Raw genomic sequence first — 24,479 nt, forward strand, 5'->3', positions numbered from 1 at the left:
TAAATTTAAAATCATAATTAAATGATAAGAAATGAATATAATACGCTACGCGCATTGGTGAAGTTTTCCGTCCATTTTTTTCTTTGATTCATCGATCAAAGAAAAAATATCTACAGTCATTTCTAATTCTAATAAAATATTCAAACATAGAGCAGACTTTGTGTCTTTTAATTTGAGTTCAAAGGATTAAGTCAAACCAATTAGGAATAAAGAATGAAAACAAGCATTCCTTATACGGGTATATAAAACGCTAAACTACAGTAAACTCTATGAGATACACATCGCAACAGGACCAGTGTAACGTAACTGCAAGGTTGACAAATTAACACGACTTCTTTGACTAAACTGTATTATTAATTAACCACCTAACAGAACTTTAACAGAGAAACAACCTGCAAAATGAATAATGATTTAATCATTTTAAAAACCACCTCAGCTAAGGTTTTGATTTGGAAGGAAAATATCTTTTTTAACATACACTGTATGAATTTATGCTTAGAGTGTCTTCACTTCTCTTCAGGTGAACTTCAGCTACTTTCCTCTTTGTATTAATGTCGTATTTCTCCGTGCCACATCGCGACACTGGGGATGTGAAGGTGGATAGAGGACAGTATCTACAACAAGTCACTTTATCCAGGTATTTTGTCAGAAAAGGAAACGAATACAATGTCTGGTCACTCTCTGATGAAGAATCCGGTACCGCTATCCATCGCTTTATCCCTCTCTCGCACTCCGTACCTAAAATTGTTAATTCAAACTGTACCTTTTTACACCTGGTTCTTACAGACCTCACGCCTCTTTTGTTTTTCACCTATTCTATGAAGTTTCATTTATTTAATTTGACATTTCTCTTTTTTTGCGTTTCGATATGCAAAATTGACATTGCGTTATAAGAAAGATTTTTTTTCTGATAAGAGTATTCTGAATTTCGTTTGGTTTTCTTTCATGCATAATCTTATTCCATCTTTAAAGATACGAGGGGCGTTCAATAAATAATGTCAATGGGGCTCAGAAAGAGAGCAAAAGACGCTTTTCAATGATTTAGTCTTCATCATTTTACTTATTAATCTATTTTAATTCAAACACATGTCCGTTACATTTTTTATCCAATTTCCGATTGTTTTGAGAACTCATTTTTGGATATGACCCTTAGTATACTGGAAAATGGCAGATCCAATGATTTCCTGGACTTGTTTTTTTCCTTCTGAAAGGTGTTTTTTTCAAGTTTGGAAATAGAAACAAGTCGAAAGGTCAAAGATCTGGCAAATATTGTTAATGTGAAAAAACATTAACTTTCTGTTTATCCCGAAAACCCCTTTGCTCTTTAGGGCATGCAGGTTTTAACGCTGTCATGAAGAAATTCAATGTAGTGGATTCCTGATTCTGGGTCCTTTCTCTGATAAACCTTTCGATTTCTTTGCAAATAAACTGCTTTCTAGACACCTCCAGATATTAAACTGTCTCCCTGAATACGAATTTGAACAACAGTACCACTAATATTTAAGAAAATTGCATATAAATCTGTCTTTGTGCTCTTGCAAACCTTTGCTCTTGACAGACCTTCGCCGTTTTTATCAAGTACATCTTATGATAAATTTTGTTTTAATGGTTTTAAGCAATAGATTCATGTTCCAATATCTGTTTGAATATAAAACAAACGTGGATTACTACAATTACTGCTATTTTAAAATAATTGTTAAGACTTTTGTACATGCTGTCGTTTTCACTCAATTTTCAAAATACAGGGTGACCTTAGAGTACCAAGCTTAATTACTGTCAAACGTTTCTTAAAAACAGTGTAAACTACTCCCGATATGATGTCTATCAAATTTGCTATGTGTCTTAAAGTCAATCATACAACATCAAATATTATTTGTTGAAATTTGGCATACAGTACATTAGTTGTTATAATTTTTGTTGGCAAGGAGGGTACCCATTTTTGATGCCCATTATATAATTTTTTATCATTGAAATCCACCTGCTCAGTTGTCTATAAAACAGGCATCGGTTGCTGTAAATGTCACATATTTCAGTGAATATTTTTTGGGGATTTTTATCAAGTTTTACAGCAACTTTAATGTAGTTTTTATTTTCACTCTAGTTTAATGATTCTTTACCATTCATTTATAATGCAGTGTCTCGAATAGCCCTTGTTTCCCACGATAAAACTATGTGATGAAAAGTAGTCACATAAACTGTTATAAATTCACTAAATATTCAATAATGACAGAAAGTCAAGCTTTATGTCATATGACTACTATATTGTATGTCATCGAGCTAATGACATTATTTATTGAACATCCCTCGTATTACTAATGTAGGGAGGCATAATAACAGCATCTATTATAAATCATATAGTGATGTATATCTGAAATAACGTTAAAAAAAGCTCTAACTGACCTGGAATCATGTTATCTAAAAGAAACCCAATAAACCCTCCTGTAAAAGAAGCAGTTCCGAACAGGACTTTAATCACCTGATCTAGGTCTTGGGAACCTGAAAGGTAGGCAACAGGAAATTTATTAAATTTATTTACCAATTTTATCGTTAAAAACAGATATACACACCTTTAACCTTTTAGAACTCTCTATATCATTTATATTTCTCAAAATTCTTTTAAAAACCTCCTGTTCTTATGATGTCTTGTAAGTAGTTTGAATATCTTTGAATTCATTTCTCATTCTCAAAATAAAAAAAAACTGTGTACAGTTGAATTCCTGTAGGATATGATTAGGGGGAAAACACGCACCTGTTTTGACTTTGTTGCTGTGTTGGGTTAACCACTGTGGAATCATAAGACCCATCAGGAAGGAAACGCCCAGTATCGCTAAATTTCTTGTTGAGAACATTTCACAAAACTGTAACACTGGGTGAAAGATAAATCAAAATTAGAGTCTTTTCAAAAGACAAATAAAAAAACCAAAAGAATCCTGTTTTAAAAGTATATTCACATGAAAGGTGCATAGACACAGATTTGAAGTATCAAGAATTATATATTGCTATTGCATTTCACACGAAAATAAATTAAAAATCTTATTTCATCTAAAAGTTGTTGAAAATTTTTGGATGGATTTGATTGGCACGTACGTCCTTGCACTTTCACAAATTTTTATTTTATTCTTAATTCTTATGAAAAGTGGCAATCTTGTTGTGTATTAATGAAAAATGAAAAATATTAAAACTATAAAGTAAACTAAAACTTCCAATAAAGGAAAATGTATATTTAGATCAAGCATACTTTTTAAAATACTAGTGTGTTGAAAAGAAGTTGTTTAATTCTTCTGATGTAAATCAGGATATGAAAGCATCCCATAGCTGAAGTATAAATTCAGATTTGCTTCATTCAGCAAATCTGAATTTATACTTCAGCTATGGGATGCTAGGAAATATATTGAGATAACAAACAGTAATCCAGCTCAAAAGGTCATCAAACAATGTATTTAAAAGCAGAGCAAAACATCATAGAAGTGGGGACAGACAATAAAACAACCTTGATTCCAGTTATCTTACCTCAATCAAGAGAAACTTACCAGAAATCCCTACGGAGGCCACCATACCTAACCCCAGTAAGAGGGTTCCCCCGATAATAGGGTCCGGTATAAGGGCTAGTATGGCTCCCACTTTTCCAACAATCCCACACAATAAAAGGATCAGTCCAGCTGTTACAAAAACCGCCCTGCTGGCTATCTTATTGAAAAGAATAAAGAATTTATTAAAATTCATACTGACCCTAGGATTTTTTTTATTGTTTTAAGACACTACATGAAACAGTTCATCAAGAAATTCCCTGCTCTCGGATTGATTCATTGATAATTGATTTATAATTACAGTAGTTTTTTTTATCAGAGAGATCCACAGAGATCACTTGTTTTCATTGTAGTTTTATTGATCGAGAAATAATATTACATCATAAATATTTCAAAAAGACACATTTCTGATTTGAGCAGTATACCTTTGTTATTCCAATAATTCCAATATTACTGCTGTATGACGTAGTGGCGTGCCCCGCCCCCATAATACCGGAAACAATGCTCGACACGCCCTCTATTGAGATGCCTCTGTTGATGGCGTGCACTGGTGGAGGAGCTGCCTCTGACATCCGGGCAGCCGCAAAATAATCCCCCACTGATTCAAAAATGGATGATATTGTGGCAGCCAGCATTCCCATGTACCCAGCAATGCTGAATGTTGGCATTCCAAAGGGAACTACGAAAAAATGAGTAATGATTCAAGAGAGAAAACCAAAAAGACTTAATCTTTTATACTAGCTTTACCTACCAAACACAAAATGTAAATTTGTAGTCTGATGGAGATATCTTGTTCCATTGTTGAATCTTTTATTTATGTTTTCTCTTAAAATCTATTTAGAATATTTTTACGAAAATACCCGTACTTCATAGAAGTACTTCATAGAAGTACTCTTTCAAGTTCAGTGATATTTAAAAAAATAGAGTTCCTCATTAACGGTATCTATATAGTCTTTGTAGACTTCGACCTCTCTAGTTCTCTTTCTATCTAAATAAATTAAGAAAATTACATGGAAGAGGGAAAGTAAACCAAGGAGTCTCGTTTATAATGCCGACTTTGGAATCTGTTCTGGCCTTGAATGCTGGCTCAGTGCTGTTCCTAGAAAACACGTCTGTCTCCGTCAAAATAAAGGAAAATAACCACACCACGGCAATAGTCAGGACCACCGGAAATAGCTGGAAGATCGGAAGTTTGGTCGCGTGACATTTCTCTTTTCTGGAAAAAGCTGGAACCGGAAGTTGGACTTTGTTTATACATGTTGAAAACAGGAACAGCAATGCCAGCGTTCTAAAAAAAGAAAGAATACAATATTGGTGTACGTTGTACCTGTGTTTTGAGTTAAAAATTGCATCAGTAATACTTTTTAATATATTCGATCAGTGCATACTATTAGTTCAAGATATATTACTGTAGTCAGCGGCGACTCACACAAATTGTTATGACGAAAATAGTTCCATCATTAATAAGTAGATACAACATAATTGTTCACGATAAGAATAATGTTGTGTATGTCATACGCAAAAGAAACCAAAATTATTGTTAATTTTTCCTCCAAAGATCACTTTCCCCCCTAAATGCAAATACAAAAAGTTAATATTCCTACGCTCGCTCCATCCTCAGCTTTTTTTAACATGTTTGATAACAGAGAATATCTAGGTCATTCTTCGGTTGATATCTTTTCACTGATGAATTGATTATACTATATCAACAACTGTAGTAAAATCATGTTAATTGTTCGTTACTTATCATAAAGTTTCCTCTAAGAGAAAAAAATAATGATTCTGTGTGTGTAGCATACTAAATGAGGGAATTTTCAATCCCTGAGCAGATTCCTGCACGTATGTAGACAAACTACACATGGGGAGAGAATGTATAAAATGTGTAACAAAACCCGAACTGGCCGGGGGATTTCTAAAACAGACAATCGTTTAGTTTTTATAAATCAGAATTTGTATTCATGTGATCTAATTAGGAAAAAAGTTCTGTCTGCCATCGTAACTTCTCTGTTCGCGGGAGTTCGTTTGACAACTCCATCGCACGTGTGTGGGGCTAACTGGTCTTGCTGACATAGGTATTTGTACTGTTTGTTAGCATGGTTAGGAGACTGGGTGAACGTAATGCTACGGACTCAGAAAATTTACACACAAGTTATGTAACTACACAGTGCAGTTTTATTTTTTATAAACGTCATTAAACACTGTTAAACATATTAAATCTAAAAGTCGAATATCTTTGGATATGGGGTAACCCATATCCATTCTTGTTATTGTTAACAGGGATCCAGGGTTGGTTTTGGGTCATGTTTACGATTCATATTTCATACAGACTTTACAATATCGATCATATTTATTATCTTCTCTCTAACATAAACTTTATGATAATTAACGAACAATTAACATGATTTTACTACAGTTGTTGATATAGTATAATCAATTCATCAGTGAAAAGATATCAACCGAAGAATGACCTAGATATTCTCTGTTATCAAACGTGTTTAAAAAAAGCTGAGGAGGGAGCGAGCGTAGGAATATTAACATTTCTTATTTGCATTTAGGGGGGAAGTGATCTTTGGAGGAAAAATTAACAATAATTTTGGTTTCTTTTGCGTATGACATACACAACATCATTCTTATCGTGAACAATTATGTTGTATCTACTTATTAATGATGGAACTAATTTGTGTGAGTCGCCGCTGACTACAGTAATATATCTTGAACTAATAGTATGCACTGATCGAATATATTAAAAAGAAATATTTGTGATATCTTGGATGAATTGTACATGAGGACTTACAGTAGGGATATCCCCATTGTTTCTCACAGAAACTGGCCACTACACCGGTCAATGAGAGTCCGATGAGGGAGAGATAGTGGGTGCGATCGTCAAAGGTCCGACAAATCTCAAAATCAAACCAATCAGACCTAGACCCCCAACAAAGACCTGCGTCAGCGAGGCTAGGATCAGGTTACCCTGCACCTACAAGTAAAATATCCTAAAATTAATTCTAAAACGGGTTGATGATACAAGGGTAAAAATTTCTGAACGAATAAAATCTAGGGAATAAGCCTTTTGAAACAGATTTCTGGCGATCTGTTTTTGGTAACTGGACTTTGGAAAACTTTTTCCGTTTAAAACAACATTTTACTGGACTAATAATCTAATCGAACCATCGCAAACAAGTCTTGGGAAAGATTATATTGGAACAACTTCATCCTCACAACGTCATGGATCCTGAATCAACGACAACGTATTGACTCGGGACCTCTTACGTTGACGTTGTGTGGATGGAGCAACTGAATTAGAAAATAACAGCTGAATAATTGAAGGCAACACTACTTAGGCAACATTAGGTGGTGCTAAAGGATTGGTAAAGTATAATTACAAAAACATTTCAATAATATTACAGAGAAAGGAAAACCATGTTTTAAAATATTTTCTCCCTGAATACAGCCTATAGGTTTCCACGGGTCATACTGGTAGTTTGTAAACATACAGATTGTAAGCATATATTGTTGTCTAGACAATGTTCATCCGAAGTCAGTTAAGGAATGTTTTTAAGTTTTGTGTGAATTATTGGTGTGTGGATCTCACAGACTTATAGTAGGCATATTTCTAATCTCAGCGAGATGTCGTAGGGACTAAAATATTTGGTCGGACGTCCACAACGACATCTCAGTCCACTTCCACACAACCTAATTAGTGATTTTTTGCTCAGATTTCGACCGCTTGTTTCAATCAATATGGGCTGAAATGAATTATCTGCTCGCTTCAACTTTTTCCTTTGAACATCCCTTTAAGTCTCTATCACAATAAAACTTTCCTTTCTTACCTTTAAAATGTTTAAATCCAACAAAATATAAAGTTGTTTATTTTTCCTCTGTAATGTCCCATTCATTTAAATCTCCGATGTTGAAGAATTCCAAAATAGTCTGCTTTGAATAATTCGTACTATAGTTCATTCCTATAGGAAATAGTAGTAGAACGAATAATTCAGAGCAGACTATTGTGGAACTCTTCAACATCGGAGGTTTAAATGAATGGGACATTAGGCCTACAGAGGAAAAATGAACAACTTTATATTTTGTTGGATTTAAACATTTTAAAGGTAAGAAAGGAAAGTTTTTTATATATTCATTCTTTGATTTTTTTTTTCAAGAATATCAGAGGAAATCCTGACTTACACAAGGACGCAGCTTCTTGTCTTCAGTAAAGAAAAACATACGGCTTTAAAATCAGTAAACCTGATTAATGGTCCTTTTCTCTAATAAATCAAAAACATATTTATAAAGTATTTCCCTCGCAAGCTGGATACAAGCAGCGCCGTCATCACATTTTTGTTTTGATGCAGTTGTGACGTCATCGATCACCGTTAGGACCTGACGAAAATCAATAATTTAATACTATGATGAAAAATGAGAATGCTTTTATAATGATTAATACTCCAGAATGCTTTTTTGTAATTTTTTTTAGTTTTTCTATTTATTTTTAATAGCTGAAATTATTCTTGAAATAGATATATACTAATTAAAGAAATTTTCTCTCTGAATGTTATTACCCAAGTGTGAAGAGTTATCGTTCTTTCTTCAAATATGCATGATACAAAAAATAAAAATATGGCAGTTCTCTACAATTTTTAAAAAGTTTTATTATACAATTAAATACATTAAATACATACAAAGTTAAATTTTTAAAGATATAAATCAGCAATTTTAATTATTCTGAATATCCTTTTTTTCAAAGATATTATTAAAAACTTATTTTTATTCCTCTTATGAAACATTTCATATATATACTTCTCGACACTCCAAACAACTGTAGTAGAGATTGGTCTACACGAGTGTGAAAGAGCAATTATCCTGCCTCTGATAAAAATCGTGAAATTTCATTGGCCGAGAGCAATACTGCATGAAACGATGTTATGCTGTCTACCCACCTCACATTGCTAATGTACCCTCCACGTGACCTACCCACCATATATTAAAAATTTACCAACCGCACATCATCAATATACTGCTTTCACGTAACCCACATGGAGCTTCATAACTTACGTCACAATGTGTCTGTCGACAACGTACATGTACAATGGATGTAGAACGTCTTGCTTGGACGTTCAGTGAAAGCGGTTTATTGATACTATCAATATCTAATCTTTTAGTGAATCATCGGCAGGATAAATTCGTTATGTAGACACTTAGAGGGGTAATACGGAAATATGTGGGGTCCTTGAAAAAATACATATTGGACTCGGCTTACGCCTCGCCCAATATGGATTTTTTTCAAGGACCCACATATTTGGTGTACCCCTCTAAGTGTCTACATAACTAATATTGTACTCATAGTAGAAGAATTTGCGTCTATAGTCCTATGAACGCAGTTGATGACTACATGTTCATAGTGGGAGAGAGAAGTGGATATGCAAATATACAAAAACGACTTTCAAATCAATTTCACTGTTGGCTTAGTAGAAAAACACAGCGAATTTGAATATTATACAATTATAGCCTTTTGATGAGGTCAATCCCTCGATATATAGACCTTAGAGAAAGCATATCGACCGAGCACAAAGTGCGAGGTCGATATGCTTCTCTAAGGTCTATTTATAGAGGGATTGTACCAATCAAAAGGCCACAATTGTTTTATTATTTTTTACCAGTTTTTAAAAAGAAATGTCTTAAAATCCTTCTTTTTAATACTCAGTACCTTCTTATACAAGGCATTGTTATGTCATTGCATTATGACGTCACAGTAATGAAAACCAGCTGCAGTTGTTATGGGTCAGAATTACCCGAAATGCCAGCAAAGATCAATAACACAATTTAAACTTAACAATAATTTATTTACAGTAATATATAATAAGTATATGAAACATAAAGTACAAACTTAGCAAGAATCTAAAAATACATACATCAGAGTGTCCGTTGCTGTACACAATGTCCCAATGAAATTATATCCCAGTTATATCTCAATAGTGCTTATACGACAAAGTATTCACAATTATTGTATATCTATGCATTGAATTGACAGGGTATTTATACAGTATTATAAATCTAGAATATTCTAGAAAATGTTAAAACATGATATTACTGGAACAATCTGGACATACACAAAACTTAAGAATGTTCTAGATAAAATGACCAAACATGTTGACCACTCTGGAATGTTCAAGAAACTTAATGTTACTAATTATATACATAATAAAACAATACACATCTCACAACACCTCCCCCCTTAAAAAAAAGTTTGAATGTCAATGAAAACTTATATTATTAAAATATTATTAAAATAAAAGTTTTGTACATTAATACAAAATCTAGTATGTTTACGATACTCTTGACAAAGCGTCTGCAATAACATTGTCTTTGCCTTTGATATGCTTAATTGTTATGTTGTATTCTTGTAACAACAAACTCCATCTAGTCAGTCTTTGATTCTTGTTTGACAATTTATGCAAAAAGTTCAGGGGGTTGTGATCCGTATATACAAGAATTGGATGCAATGTAACATTCAGATAAACATCAAAATGCTGTAAAGCTAACAACAAAGCAAGGCATTCCTTTTCAATGGTGGAATACTTTAGTTTACATTTTGTAAGTTTCTTTGAAAAATAAGAAACAACTCTGTCTACCTTATCACTATGTTCTTGAAACAAAGCTGCCCCGATTCCAACATCACTAGCGTCAACAGTAAGCTTAAATTGCTTAGAAAAATCTGGAGTTGACAGAACTGGGTTACTCATAAGGACAGATTTGATTTTATGAAAGGATTTTTCACAGTCTTTTGTCCATTCAAATTTAACCCTCTTTTGTAAAAGATTTGTAAGTGGACTAACAACTGAGGAAAAATTTGGACAAAATGTTCTGTAAAACCCAGCCATGCCCAAAAACCTCATTAATTCTTTCTTGTTTGTAGGAATCGGGAACTTTGCAATAGCTTCCACTTTAGCCATTATGGGTATAACATAACCTTGACCTACTTTATGACCTAAATACTCTACATAAGCATGACAAAATTCGCTCTTCTTAAGATTCACAGTTAAGTTTGCTTTAGCTAAAATGTCAAATAAAGCACGCATGATTCGGAGATGTTCGTCCCATGTGTTGCTGTATATGACGACATCATCAATGTAGGCCTCGCATCCCTCAAGGTCTTGAAGAAGGGAGTGAATCATCCTTTGGAATGTTGCCGGTGCGTTTTTCATGCCAAAAGGCATTACTTTATACTGGTAAAGTCCATCTGGTGTAGCAAAAGCAGATATTTCTTTTGCTCTTTCTGTTAACGGTACTTGCCAGTAGCCTTTCAACAGGTCAAATTTACTGACAAATTTCGCGTTTCCAAAGTTGTCAATACAGTCATCGATTCTAGGTATTGGATATGAATCAGTTTTGGTAACAGAATTCACCTTTCTAAAGTCTGTACATAATCGGTACGAACCGTCCTGTTTTGGTACAAGAATACACGGTGAGCTCCAATCACTTTTACTAGGTTCAACAATGTCATTGTCCAACATGTACTGCACTTCCCTTCTTAGGTACTGCAATTTTATTGGATTCAGACGGTATGGATGTTGTTTGATAGGCAGAACGTCACTCACTATGACATCATGACAAGCTGCATTAGTTTTCTTTGGAACATCCGAAAAGATTTGATGATACTCATTCATCAAGTTTTTAACTTGTTCTCTTTGGTGAATGTTCAAATATCCAAGTTTGGCATCAAAGTCAGCCAAAATTTCGGAGTTTTTCAAACGAACACTCTGATTACAATCTTTCTCATTCATTTCTACACTCGTATCACTTTCAATACAATTTTGAATAGTCTTAGCATTGGCTAAAGTGGAAACTGGTTTTACAGAATTTCGGTCACACCTTTCAAAATACTCTTTTAACATGTTAATGTGACAAACCCGTTTCTCTTTACGTCGACCTGGTGTCTTAACTACATAGTTTACATCACTGATCTTGCTTTCAATTTCATAAGGGCCATAAAATCTGGCCTGTAAAGGATGACCAGGAATAGGTAAAAATACAAGAACCTTATCACCTGGTTTAAACACCCTATTTCTGGCATCTTTGTCATACCACATTTTCATTTTCATCTGAGAACTCTTCAAATTTTCTTGTGCTAATTTACAAGCATTGTAAAGTTTTTCTTTGAAATCAGACACATAATCTAAAAGATTAAGATCACTAGTCTCAGTCAGCCACTTTTCTTTCAACAATTTCAAAGGACCTCTAACTGTATGTCCGAACACCAATTCAAAAGGACTAAACCCAAGAGACTCCTGGACTGCCTCTCGTGCAGCAAATAGTACAAGATGAACCCCTTCATCCCAGTCTTTCTCATACTGGTAACAATAGGTCTTCAGCATTGTTTTTAGGGTTTGATGAAAACGTTCTAGCGCTCCCTGGGACTCAGGATGATAAGCAGTTGATCTATATTGCCTTATACCCAACTCATGCATGACTTGCTGGAACAACCCCGACATAAAATTTGAGCCTTGATCCGACTGAATTGCCTTGGGTGCTCCTACAAAACTGAAAAACTTGGTTAGGGCCTTAACTATGCTCTTTGCCTTTATATTCCTAAGAGGTATGGCTTCAGGAAATCGAGTGGATGTACACATAATGGTAAGTAAATACTGGTTTCCTGACCTAGTCCTAGGCAAAGGTCCTACACAATCCACCAATACTCGACTAAACGGTTCTTCAAAAGCTGGAATGGGTTGGAGAGGAGCAGATGGTATCTTCTGATTAGGTTTACCTACCATCTGACAGACATGGCACGACTTGCAAAACTTTGAAACATCCTTTCTTAGCTTAGGCCAATAAAAATGACTCAAAAATCCTATTATAAGTCTTATTGATACCTAAATGACCAGCCATAGGTGTATCGTGAGATAAACTCATGACATCTCGACGATAAGCAGCTGGGACCACTATCTGGTGAACAACACGCCACACTTCATCTGGAGAAGCATCAGGTGGTCGCCATTTTCGCATAAGGATGCCATCTTTCATATAGAAGCATTCTCCAACTTTAGTAGCCTCTTCTGGTGGAAGTGCTCTCTTACTAAGTTGAATTATATCTGGGTCTTTATGTTGTTCAGAGAGTAAACGCTCTCGGCTGAGGATGTCCTTGCCTTGGCTAACTAGTGGATTCAACTCATCATCCTCACCACCAAATTTTGGTAAAAGTTCTTTCTTCTCTTGCTTCTTGATATTGTGTGGTTCCATGCTTGTTTGAGTGCCATCAAGGTCAGATAAGAAAGTGTCATTCAAATCAATATCAACAGAGGAATTCGTCTCGTCAAAGGCTTGAGTATGGTCTGCCTCCATTTCTCGTCTTCTGGCCATCGCTCTAGTAACAGCACAGGCTGGATAAATGTCATCATCTTCATCATTATACATGACATCTGGATTGATCTTCTCACAAACTATAGGATCTGGTACAACTTTTCCACCAGCTAAATCGTTGCCTAGCAACAAAGAAATGCCTGGAACGGGAAGAGTAGGTCGAACACCTACGATAACAGGTCCAGTAACTAAATCTGACTTCAAACTAATTCTATGCAGGGGAACATCAATGACGCCTAGCTCCACACCCTGTAATAAAACTGACCCACCAGTAGAAGTCTGCTCAGACAAAGGAAGCACGCCCTCTAACAATAACGTCTGTGCAGCACCAGTATCTCTCAAAATCTGGACAGGTTTTATTTCGCTAGAGTCACCGAGTGAAACAAATCCCTGAGACATAAAGGGCTTATAATCCTCCATAGAATCAATAGAACTGGACTGTGAACCCTGGACATCAGGAGTGTCAGAACAAATCGAAACTAAGGTTTCTCTATCACCTCTAACTGCCGCACAAGCATGTGGTTGAGTTTTGTCAAAATCATTTTTTCTCTTAAGTTTAAAGCATTCACTGATCAGATGACCCTTTTTCTTACAATAACTACAAGTAGGAAGCGACCCTATTCCAGACGATCCTTCAACACGTCCTGGACCGGACTTAAAACCACCTTGGGATGGAGACTGGGAACTTGTGAAAGACTGAGACCCTGAACCACTCTTTTTATATGTGTCTGAATTGGTAGAATTACTGCTAGTCTGAGATCTTGAAACAAAATTCTTTTTATGAGACAGAGCATAAGTATCAGATATGACTGCTGCCTCTTCAAGAGTTTTCACATTCTTATCTTCTAAATGTGTTTTCAAATCTTGAGGAACACACTCCTTAAACTCTTCTACCAGGATGACTTGGCGCAAATTAGCAAAAGTTTTATCAAGTTTCTTGGATCTAAACCAGTGATCAAATAAATCTTCTTTCTCTCGTGAAAATTCAACAAATGTTTGATTATCAAACTTCCTATACTTTCTGAATTTTTGTCTATATGCTTCAGGTACTAATTCATATGCTTTTAATATTGCTGCTTTGACCTTCTCATAGTCTGAACTTTCAGCTACCCCTAGTGCAGAGTATACCTCAGCTGCTTTGCCAACCAGTACACTTTGTAACATTGTTGACCAAACGTGTTGTGGCCATTTAAGATTTCCTGCGACTTTTTCGAATTGGGGAAAATACTTGTCTACAGATTTTTCTTGAAATTTCGGAACTAACCTAATATTTTTTGCTGCGTCAAATTCAGTTTTGACAACTGACGGTTCTGGTTGGTTTTGTAATTTTAATTTCTCTAATTCAAAGTTCATTGCACGCTCTTCTCTTTCTGCTGCTAATTTGTCTAATTCAAATTTTCGTTCACGCTCTCGTTCTTCTCTTTCTCTTTCTCGCTCTTCTCTTTCTTTTTCTCGATCTTCTCTTTCTAATTTTTCTCTTTCTAATCGCATTTTCTCTAACTCTAATTGAAACTGATATTCTGCCATTTTGTAAGAGCCTAACTCTGATTTAACTGTATATTCTGGAAGATCGTATTTTTCAAAGATGTTTTCTTCTACTAGTTTGTTTGCAACCTTAATTCTAATGTCTTGCTTTCTCTGAGAGGATTTAACATCTAACCCAAAATGCAAACCTAATGCGATCAAGTCATCCTTTTTTAACGTATCAAAAACCTGAACACTTGGTGAACTAAGAAAGTCTGTGACCGAAAACACCATGTTGATTTCTGCTGGCTTATAATTTAATTTAACAAAAAATTAATGAGCAAAATTATGACAATAAACTGCAAAAGTGCAAAAATTCTTGATCCCGGACGAGCCCCCAATTCTGTTATGGGTCAGAATTACCCGAAATGCCAGCAAAGATCAATAACACAATTTAAACTTAACAATAATTTATTTACAGTAATATATAATAAGTATATGAAACATAAAGTACAAACTTAGCAAGAATCTAAGAATACATACATCAGAGTGTCCGTTGCTGTACACAATGTCCCAATGAAAAATATCCCAGTTATATCTCAATAGTGCTTATACGACAAAGTATTCACAATTATTGTATATCTATGCATTGAATTGACAGGGTATTTATACAGTATTATAAATCTAGAATATTCTAGAAAATGTTAAAACATGATATTACTGGAACAATCTGGACATACACAAAACTTAAGAATGTTCTAGATAAAATGACCAAACATGTTGACCACTCTGGAATGTTCAAGAAACTTAATGTTACTAATTATATACATAATAAAACAATACACATCTCACAACACAGTATCTGTTTTTAGAAACATCCAGTCTATAAAGACTATTGTGACGTCAGCACTATTGTTGCTTCACAAAGGAACGTTTCCAAATTTAGAAACATCAGGTTTATAAATTTTTAGAATAGAAACATCGAGTCTGTAACACTTTTTATACTTGATCTTGTGAACCAGTTTGAGCCAATCAGATAGTTGGAACAATACAGAAAAATAATAATTAAAATTATATAGCGATTGTTGTTAGAGGTCTTATGCACCAGCAGGTCAAGTTACAAGACTATTTCCATCATTTTTTAACGACTAAATGGGGCGGTCCTTCGGATGAGGCCGTATAAACCGAGACCATATGTCGCAGCAGGTGTGGCACGATAAAGATCCCTCTCTGCTCAAAGGCCATAAGTGCCGAGCATAGACCTAAACTTGCAGCCCTTAAACGGCAATGGTGACGTCTCCATATCACAGGTGCTTGAGGACAGGACCCCCCCCCCCCCCCCGATATAGACCCCCGGCCCTGTTAGACTTATTTCACATAAATTATATATGGATGACACATTTGTGATATAATCTATCCTATCAATTCAGAAAATTTGCTTAAACTTACATTTTATAAAAATATCGACCCTCCCTATATATTAATTAACAAGGTTGCCAACTTCGTCTGCAAACCGAGAGGCGCTGCCGAGAATTTCGGTTGAATCGTCTCATAAATCTAAACAAATCCCTAAAATCAACAACTCATATTGTAGATTGAATATTCTTTTCATTAACCACCAACTCTCATGAAGGTTAAAGGTACTTGGACACAGATTTGAAATTAATATTTTCTCTATAATATTACGACTTATATATTTTAATAGCATTTCACACAAAACTTAATTCAAAATTTTATTTCATTTAAAAGTTATTAAAACTTTAAATTTTTTGGCGGGTTTGATTGACAGATCCTTGCATTTTCACAAATCTAAACTTTATTCCTAATCTTTAGGAAAAGTGGCAATCCTGATGTGTATTAATGAAAAATATTGACACCATAATCCAGAAAATTCAGAGTAGAAATGTTCTAAAGCTAAACAAACACACAATATATTGTCAGTCCGTGCAGTTGTGGTGAGCAGACTTTGGCGATTTAACGCACCCGATGAATCGTAAATATCCAACAATAACATGTTTACAAAAACCTGTGTACATAACACGAGTGTGATCGATTCGCAAAACTCTGTACACAACGGAATGGCGATACTTGTAAAGTAGTTCTGTTATCTAACATTTCAACTCTGAATAAAATTATTCTTCTTGATGTAAGTTTTAATATTTCTCATTAATACACATCAGGATTGCCTCTTTTCCTAAGGATTAAGAATAAAGTTAAGATTTGTGAAAGTGCACGGATGTGTCAATAAAACCCACCAAAAAATTTAAAGTTTTAATAACTTTTAAATGAAATAAGATTTTTAATTAATTTTTGTGTGAAATGCTGTCAAAATATATAATTCGTGATATTATACAGAAATATACAGAAAATATTAACTTCAAAATTTGTGTCCAAGTACCTTTAAGGCACTTTAACAGTCGTTATTAGTCAGCCCCCGGGCTGACTAGTTACGTTAGGATGAAACTGCAAGTGCGCTTGCGTTAATCGGAATTCTGGGAAAAATGTTTGCACAATTTTCTCCAACCAGAGGGCGTGCTTCTTCACACACACTCACGAGCTCGATCTATTTATAGACTGCATTGTTCTTCGTCGTTCTCGACGAAAATTAATGACATAGACTGTTCAGCTTCTAGGTGGCGGCCGGGATATTTGTCAGTTTTTAAATGATACTATGAAAATATTTCATTGCTTCTAATAGAAGATAAGTACATTTATTCCCTCAATCGCCATTGCAAGCCGAAGATTTAAATTGTATATTCCTTTGGATGCCTGATGCAAGACTCCCTCGATCAATATTCAATACCTTGCATAAGACATGTTCGGGTTATATTTCACACATTCAACAATCCACTTGCCACAAAGGGCCTAAAATAGTGAAAAAAAAGAAGTTGAACGATCTATTTCTTTTCACTCTAATGATGGAAGTTATGAAAACATCAGAAGACCACTGTAAGACAGTATAAATTCTTATAATTTACATGATGATAGACGCGTAAGTTCCGCTTGTGCACGTGAACCGCGCCCACGTGTGAGAAATTGACCACAGTGGAAATGCAATAGCTGAGGGAACTGTGCTGATTTATAGACAGGGTCAACCCCCCCGCCCCCATGAAAGGAGAGAGAGAGAGGGGGAGGATGGATTCCAGTATTTTAATCTATACTTTTGCTATGATGGTAGACATCATCGAAAGATATTTTATGTATACGTACTGCATGTATAAACATATTTTGAATTTCCATTTTAAATTGTTTTCCGTGTCGTTCATTACTTTTTTGGAAGCAATTCTTTTCTTTCATAATAACACTAAAATGGATGCTCAAACTTAGAAATTGAATTAAATATACATGCAGTATGCCCCCCCCCCCACCCTTCCACATCATGCATTGCCTCGAAATGCACAACTAAAAATATGTTATTCAATAATATTTAAAAACAATCTAACACAAAGTCTACCTTCCTTTTATTCATCATAATCTATATCATTTTCATAAAATTTAACATGATCTTAGTTGCCATGGTGGCTTTTGTTCATTTACCGGTATGAGATGAACTTTCTCTGATATCTGCGCCGAAGAGAATTTATTGGAGATCATTGTAATAATCATGATGCAGAATAACTAAGATTTATTCTATGCTTTATGATTTATTATGTACAGCATTATGTTACAAATAAGAAAACGATTAGAAGAATTTAACTTTTCTTACAATGGCATTTATTACATTTAAGGAACACAACATGATGGATAGATCAAATCATAAACCTTTACAAAACAAGAAAGAAACTTTCTGTATTCCAGTGGCTGACGCTCAGCTTTTTTTAAAAAAGCTAACCTTGTGACCAAGTTTTCGAAAGGATGTCAGGCTACAGTCAGCGTTTTTGCTTAGTGAACGGAAGTGACGAGGAGACGACTTTTTACCAAAATACACAGTTCTACAGAAAGTCTGAGACACTGTTTTGAAGTAAACTTTTGAAGAAATTTGGTTGAAATACACTTTAAAAAATGTCTTTCAAATGTATTTGGAGAATAGAGTTCTAAACCGCTGCTGCAAATGAAATGTCTCTAATTATTTTTCAAATACCTGATTTGCATGTGAGAGTTATGCCCTTTTAAAAATGCAATTTATTAAGATATATTCTTTTCCCTAAATATTTGTGTAAATCTACAAAACGTTTGAAAATAAAATTTTTATGAAGAATTCGTACAAAAAAACAAGAATATATCTATTGTTGATATTTTACACGCACATTTGGGTATAAGGGGAACATCGGGAATTAGTCCTCTCCTCATTACTTCCGTTCAATAAGTGCTTTTTACGGAGTTGGTAACCTTGTTGATTTTTATAGAAAGAATGTAGGGTAGATTTAATAGAACGTTTGTTTTTGGTAATTTTTCGATTTGCTGGCATAGATCACAAATATGGCAATGAAAGATTTTTTCTGAGAAAAAAAATCGAAAAAGCCCAGGGGTATATCGAAAAGAGGGGGGGGGGGGGGGGGTTCCTGTCCTGAAGCACCTGTGCTCCATATCAGTGAAATATTCTCGAGAGAGACATTAAACAGTATACAATCAATCAACATTTTTAGGAGATAACTTTTTTTTATTTGACATGTCAATTTTATTTTCTGAAATAAACCCATACATGTTCCTTGTTATATAGGGAAATAAGTATATTCTTAACAAACTGTACTGAAACATGTTTACCATGAAATATAAAAACACAATTTATTCGGGAATTCACATTCAAATCAATTTCACTGCGTTTATTTTTCTTTGTTTATTTTTCTTTCTTTATAAACATATTTATTTTGTAATAAAGAAACCTGTGCTAATGTAGTGGAGCTTCGGACTAGATGATACGGTGACCTTTCGAACTGTGGTCATCAAGCCTACCTTTGATCTTTCATGAGGTATATGGCCAATGTGAAAGTTATAGAGTATTAAAATTCCTGTTAATTTTACAACTTCACCGACCAAAATGTTGTTTTCTTCTACAAAAGATACGCGAGGGTAATAAAATCCTGTTGATGAGCTTTTAACGGACAATATTTCTCGTACCTCTCTTATCCGGACTTCCCAGTTTATGTTTGTTGTGTTGCTTCCAGACAGAGTGTCATCTAAAAATAATATCGACGTGTTTTACTCTGAGTTACATATTATAGAATTAAACTTACACAAATCACGAATGATTGTTCATTCATTTATATATTCAAATATGTCAATTATAAATACATGTAATGTTGTTTTAAAAAAAATATTGATTTATATATAGAACATAAACTTGCGAACAAAATGTCAACATGATGAAAATAGTCAATGGGCAGATTCAGATATACAATCGTCGAAAGATTTTATAATGTTAAAGGAAGTTTTATATACATGTACTTTAAGTAAAATTTCAGCTAAAAATATAAGTGGATACCGTTTTCTGAACATTTAAACTGCTCCAGTGACATCATCACCACTATCGGGGCGACAAACGTGCTGGATCCGCCTTGAATAATTGGTAATCTACAGAAAGACGAAAATCTTATGAAGGACTTGCATGAATGCAAAAGACTATTTTTACAGTTATAAATAAATTTCACTGTCATCACACCTCTAAAGCAACAAAAATTAATTAACGAGGCCCAATCTAATTGGAAATTACGAAAACAGAATGATGAAATTTTTTAATTCTTGGAAATACATTTGCATGTATTATGCTAAGAAAAATTAGCATAAAATTTTGTTACCTTGCCTTAATTGTAGTCAAATGAGGGCACTTTCAAGATATGGACCATTTTTCGTGTTTTTATTCATAATTACATACTAAATCTCCGCAATAAACAAAGGAATTGACAAATAAAAAAAATAAAGGACGAAATGTTTTGTTTTTCACATATATCATGCAATTTGTATCCCTCTTTTAAAATATGAAAAGAAAATCGGATGTAGCCTTTATTGCAGTGAAAAGGGAGCATATAAAAACGCAAAAATAGGACTATGCAACTAGATATTTCATAAGTCGCAATGGGTTTACATAACATTACATCAACAAACGATTGTAATACTGTATTGGTTTTTATAACTTAAATGATTCTTACATTATGAAATAATTTTCTCTCCATACTCAATAAAAAATAGTGAGTGTAAACACTTCAACATGTTCGAGGAAAAAGACTAAAATCTTTTACCTTTGGTTGTGGTGGGGTTTTTTCTAATTCAAAAATTGAAATAAAACAAGATAAAATTAATAAATCTGTACCAAGAAATTGATACCTCAAAATAAATTATGTTCAAAGTTGCTTAATAATTTAAAAAACATTTTCTAAAAACATGTAAATAATAGAAATGCCAGAATGAGCCAGCTTTCAACAAGCACAGTCTATAGAGCTTACAGGTATGCAATATCATCGAAACATTTAAGCTCAATTTGACGTCATTTTAATTTAGACGTTATTCAATTGTGACGGCAGTCAAAGTTACTGTGACGTGCCTGAGTTGACGCTGCGTTTTAAAAAACGTTTGCGCAGATCAAGTAGATCGGGCCTCGTTAGTTTGTTAATTAATTAATATTTTTACATTTATTCGTTTTAAATAGAAATACTAAGTAACTCTGGTTACCTGACTCCAATACAACACTGTAGAATGGTGGCGATTCCACACATAAACATCGTGATGCTGAGGAGCTGGGCTCGAGCCTCGCTCTCGTTCTCAGGACAGAAGATAGTGGTCAGGATGAAGGGGAGGGACAACGAGCCCCCTATTGTCATGAAGGCTTGCTGCGAGAAAAAGTAGAAATGCACAAGTGAAATTCAAAGGATGCTCACTCCGGGCATGCACCTGATTCCATCTCTGATGTTTTCGCAAAAATGACAATTAACCTTTTTTCATTTATTTCAAATGAGGATTAAAAACACGCATGTTCTTCAGTTTTTAAAGCCAAAACGGAAAATTCTAACAGAAACCCATCTTGTTATAAAGACGAACAAACAAAAAACTATTATGGGCAATATGACTTCAGCCTTTCTATCGTTAACTTTCCTTATTTTAGTAGTAATATTCCTATGATTAGTTCACCAAACTTGTTCGAGTGTAAGTACGATTAAATCGACAAAGAGTACTGAAAGATAAGTTAAACTATAGCAGTGAATGGTATTTTGACTGATGTGTTTCATTCCAATCGTTAGACCTTTGCTTCTATTCTAGATTCCCTCTACCAGATCAATTCAATACGTGGGTCTCCTGGAAGTATGACGGATCAACACGGGATGCTAACTCCGCATAAGCTCCCAATTCCACCTCTAGATTCCCGAGGATCCATGTTTTATACTTTCACATCTGTATTAATTGGAGATTTTTCTGAGATCGCTCACTGTTCGTCATGCATCTCCTTTTTATTTTTATTCCATACACATCCGAACATGTTATCACTACTTTATCCATGTTCCATACTTATTATTGGAGTTTTATGAAGAGACTTACTTTTACATTCGACAGTGACTTTTACAGTAATTGGAGTTGACTATGTATAAATTGTAGAAGTCAGTCGTCGGTTGTAAAATAAAAAGAAAGTCTCTTCATAAAACTACATTAATTATATATCTGTCAATATTTCTTTTATGGAAGACAATACAATGTTCTAGATGTCCCATCTCAGTGGGGTTTATTGTTTATTTTACCTGGAGTGTACTTTTTACTTCAATTTAGCTTGGCGAGTATTTTTGTGAACTTTTGTTGACTTTAGTTTATCTAAACATGTGTATTTAGAGTCGCTGGTCCATATAAATTGATCGAGATGTTTCCTTTTGTCAGAAATAATTTATGTTAAATAATACATTTATCTTGACGATATGTATTATTTTGATAATTAAGTTTAGGAATTTTATGCTTTGAATCACAAATAGTGTAAAGCCTCTGTTATAAACGTTACATAAACGTCTTTTTTAGCTTAATGACTGTACAAAAAATGAACGTTAAAGACACAGTTTCATGATAGTAAATTTACGTAGGCTTTTAAAGAGGACACCTATCAATTTTTTTCTTGTATTCAGAGAAATTTGTTTTCAAAACATTCAATAGGTTTGAGAGCGTTCGTTGTTAAATTTCAACAGAAAAAAATATTACAAATTGAAGATAAATCAAAGATTCACAGCATAAATGTACACCTACCTGTAATCCAAATAGAATCATTAGGTGTATTGGTGGCCTTGTATCCACTGGGTATAAAATTGTCCTAGCGCTGTCTACAGGACACTGGTCCCTCCCCGGCCCCTCCCCGTCCTCCTTACCCCCGTGCTTCTCTATCCCCTCATCACTCCTCCCCACAGTTCCCGCTGACTCGATGGCCATCTTCACGACCGACTGATTCAGGGACAGTTTGTCTTTCTCGCTTATCCCTCGTGTTGTATTCTCTCTTCATAATACTAGTTTCCAGTTCAACTTTTACAAACATTCGTAAAAACCCACTCATGTTTTTTATTATTTTTATAACTGGACTAAACATCAAATAAAGGTGAATTTTGTGTTTAGTAGAACTTGATATCATTTTAACTGGGCTAAACGTAAAATAAATTTCGTAGCATCTCATTATTTTGTTTGATTGCATTCAGTATTCAAGATCAAAGTCAAGTTAAACAAAAGGCACAGAGCAAACACGTGAATCGAATCAGACTCTGCGGTGTTTTTTTTTTTTTCGATTTCAAACGTTTATTTTTGATGCTTTTTCAATAAAAATGGAACTCGTAAATTTACTAACTTTAATTTTCATTGGCCATTTAAGTCCCGTGGGGATCCGGGTTAGAATAGGTCCTCAGTACCCCTTGCTTGTCGTAAAAGGCGACTAAATGGGGCGGTCCTTCGGATGAGACCATATAAACCGAGGCCCCGTGTCACAGCAGGCGTGGCACGATAAAGATCCCTCCCTGCTCAAAGGCCTTAAGTGTCGAGCATAGGTCTAAATTTGCAGCCCTTCACCGGCAATGGTGACGTCTCCATATCAGTGAAATATTATGGAGAGGGACGTTAAACAGTATACAATCAATCAATCAATCATTGGCCATTTAAATATTTTGTTAAAAAAATTCTGATTGTACACACAAGTACTTTGAAGTTGACATCAAAACGATTTATGAGTTTCTGATTGATAATATCTATGTTATTTTTGGAGACCTGGTCTCCCAACAATCTTAAATAGTGTTTGCTTTAAATTTACTAAGTTTGAATTTGGCGCCATTAGTTGGCAGGTCATGTGCCTACCGCTCTCAGGGTATATAAACGTCACAACGTTGGCATCAGACATTCAGTATTGGTTTGGCTTCAGAAGCAAAAGGTTGTGTTAGGTACAGGAGTTTATAGGTAAGCCGACAGTTTCCCATAAGAGAACGTGGATCAGGCATCCTTACTCTCGCGGGAACAGTTCGACAAGTCCTCAGTGGACATATAAATATAAATTTCTTTAAGTGTTAAGTGTTGAGTAGCTGAGTACTCATTTGTTGAGCACTCGTCGTTGAGAGCGGTTTACTCATTAGTTGAGCATATTTTAAGAACTGTAATTTTGTATATAGTTTGTATATCTTAATTAGTATTTTTTATAGTGATTTTTAACAGTGATTTGTTTTGTTAGGTAATTAAGGGTAATCATTTTTATTTTATACGAGAGGAACTCGTATCGCCTTATTTGTATATTTTGCAGGCGATTATTTTTGTATATACGTTCGCCGTATTTGTATATTTTGGCAGGCGATTATTTAAGTATTATTTTTGAGTCTCGGTCTCAGTTTAGTAACTGAGGGATCCAGTATCAGAAGAGAACACGTTACATAATTTTTGGTGGCAGCGGTGGGATCCTCGAGACTTGGGTTTTGTTCTCTAAAAATGGATAAGAGTTTAGAAGAAATACAAAACGAAATCACTGCTCTTGAAGGACAAATTGAGCAGATAAGGATTGAGAACTCGTTTATGAGAGAAACTGGTAGGATTGGCCATTCGACCCCTAAGACAACTCATGCAGTGAGTAATCCAGTAGATGAGCCTGATTCTGGACTAGCTTCGGGGCTTCCTTCCGAGTATGCAGATTTCTCGGGAAGTGAGACTAGTGATCAAGAAGAGTACAATGGGACCAAGCCTAAAGTTAGATTCTCAACAGCAAAA

The 24,479-nt window shown here is 34.7% G+C and overlaps 1 pseudogene; it reads right to left on the reverse strand.

Annotated features, from left to right (window-relative positions):
- Positions 1-478: 478 nt before the first annotated feature.
- LOC134248838 (solute carrier family 23 member 2-like) lies at positions 479-22,679 on the reverse strand (annotated as a pseudogene).
- Between the last annotated feature and the right edge of the window lie 1,800 nt (positions 22,680-24,479).

The sequence above is a fragment of the Saccostrea cucullata genome, unplaced genomic scaffold (assembly GCF_032062105.1).
Source record: "Saccostrea cucullata isolate Sc308-1 unplaced genomic scaffold, CSIRO_AGI_Scuc_v1 ctg6491, whole genome shotgun sequence".
NCBI classification, from domain to species: Eukaryota; Metazoa; Mollusca; class Bivalvia; order Ostreida; family Ostreidae; genus Saccostrea; species Saccostrea cuccullata.